This window comes from Sinocyclocheilus rhinocerous, unplaced genomic scaffold (genome assembly GCF_001515625.1).
Source record: "Sinocyclocheilus rhinocerous isolate Xijiao unplaced genomic scaffold, SAMN03320098_v1.1 scaffold584, whole genome shotgun sequence".
Taxonomy (NCBI): Eukaryota; Metazoa; Chordata; class Actinopteri; order Cypriniformes; family Cyprinidae; genus Sinocyclocheilus; species Sinocyclocheilus rhinocerous.
The window spans coordinates 905395-907896 of NW_015630348.1; positions in this window are offsets into that span (position 1 = coordinate 905395).

A 2502-nucleotide genomic window follows, 5' to 3' on the forward strand; every position below is an offset into this window, starting at 1 on the left:
ATCTGTATTGACACCCTATTGAATGTATACTGTATTTGTGCCCTATTGAATGGTTATCTTGTTCTGGGCAGGTCTTAAAATTTGGAAAATAAAACCTCAGATGAACAACAACACATGACATATTGCACCGTGTCATTGTTTATTTAACAAAAATAAAGCCAAAATGGAAAAGCCATGTGGGACAAAGTTAAGACACCTTTACTGTTAACTTATTGTAGGAATTAAAGAGGGTAATTAGCAGTCAGGCACTGCTAATCAAAAGTATGGGACAAGTATGGCATGTTTGGAAGGCATGCCAGAGGAAAGGCCCTTCTATCTATAAAAAAAACATGGCAGCATGGTTTAGGTTTGCAAAATTGCATCTGAAAAAACCATAAGACTTCTAGAACAATGTCTTTTGAACAGGTTTGGTGAAAACCTAAAAAGCACATCAGCACTTCATAGCAAAAGTCACACATGCTGGTGGAGGGCTGATGATTTTGGGCTTGTAGCCACAAGATAGGACCTGGGCACCTCAATTGAATCGACCATGACCTCTTCTGTATACCAAAGTATTCTAGAGTCAAATGTGAGGACATCCGTCCAACAGCTAAAGCTTAGCCAATATTGGGTCATGCAACAGGACAGTGATCCCAAGCACACCAGCAAATCTGCAACAGAACGGCTGGAAAGAAAAGAATCAAGGGGTTGCAATAGCCCAGTCAAAGTCCAGACCTGGACATCCTGACTGAAATGCTGTGCATAATAATCAATAAATAATCAATAAACTGGAGCAACGTTGTAAAGAAGAGGGGGCCAGAATTCCTCCAGAAAGATGTAAGAGACTGATAAAGTCATACAGAAAATGATTACTTCTGGTGGAGGGCTGATGATTTTGGGCTTGTAGCCACAAGACCTGAGCACCTCACAGTCATTGAATCGACCATGACCTCTTCTGTATACCAAAGTATTCTAGAGTCAAATGTGAGGACATCCGTCCAACAGCTAAAGCTTAGCCAATATTGGGTCATGCAACAGGACAGTGATCCCAAGCACACCAGCAAATCTGCAACAGAACGGCTGGAAAGAAAAGAATCAAGGGGTTGCAATAGCCCAGTCAAAGTCCAGACCTGGACATCCTGACTGAAATGCTGTGCATAATAATCAATAAATAATCAATAAACTGGAGCAACGTTGTAAAGAAGAGGGGGCCAGAATTCCTCCAGAAAGATGTAAGAGACTGATAAAGTCATACAGAAAATGATTACTTCAAGTAATTTCTGCTAAAAGTGGATCTGAATCATAGGGTGTCCTAACTTTGTCACACATGGCTTTTACATCTTGGCTTTATTTTTGTTAAATAAATAATGACACGGTGTTACATGTCATGTGATGGTTCATCTGAGGTTTTATTTTCCAAATTTTAAGACCTGCGTAGGACCAGATCATTTTTTTATGTCCTAACAAATATGACCCAAAATGGTCTTGGTGTGCTGTCACCATTGAAAACTGAAGATGGCAAAATGCTGAGACGTTAAAGAAAACATGTCCACTCATTTTGGAGTCTCTTGGCTTTTTGGAGAGGTATTATCAGAGAAACTGACGTAGGTCCAATTTCATCTTTATTACAAGCTCCATTCCCCCAGTTTGGAGTGCAGCCTGGACTCCAGTGTTCATCGAATCAGGGAGCAATATATAGATAAGTGGACCTTCTCTGAAAATCAATAGATATGTGAGCCAGTGATGGCAAAAAAAAAGATTAAAAGAGAGAGTGTGTGCTAAGTGTGTGGGTTGTTCTTCCCTCCAAATAAAAAGCTAGCTAATAGATAGTTGACCTCAGTCAAGAGGTCAGATGTTGCTGATACTTCATTCTTCTCCACATATATACTTCTGCTATAGAACAGAAATGTAATAGGGTATATGTATTGTGTTCACCATCTAATTGGTTATCCTCGTTTTCTCATTTGTAAGTGCATTTGAATGTGTCTACTAAATAAATAAATAAATGTAATAGTAAATATATAAATACAAAATCATAAATACAAATCTACAACAAATTCTTCACTGTATCTAGAGATTCTAGAGATCTAGAGATTCATGTACGTTTGTCCTGAAAAAGTAGTCTGTACCAGTATATTTACACTATTATTTCTATGGACATAAAACAAGAAAATAACTAAGTGCTACTGTGTTTAAACTCATCACATGACCATTTGTTTTATTCATAGATTTTTATTATCTGCAAAAAGACGAGCGTTGAACCATTACACCAATAAAGTAGCTGTAGCCAATAGAAGAACTCATCACATGTAAGCTGACAATACTTTTTAATAAACTAAGATCCATCTAAAATTAGATTGTATTATAATCTGAACTAAAGATTGTATAATCATCATCTGAAAGTTGTGTAGCACAAGATAAACAGATATATTTGTGGGATGTTTGGTATGATTCTTTCCTCTTCACGTTTTTTTTTTTTTTTTTTTTCTTTTTTTTGCCATATAGGGTTTGTCAAGATTGGCC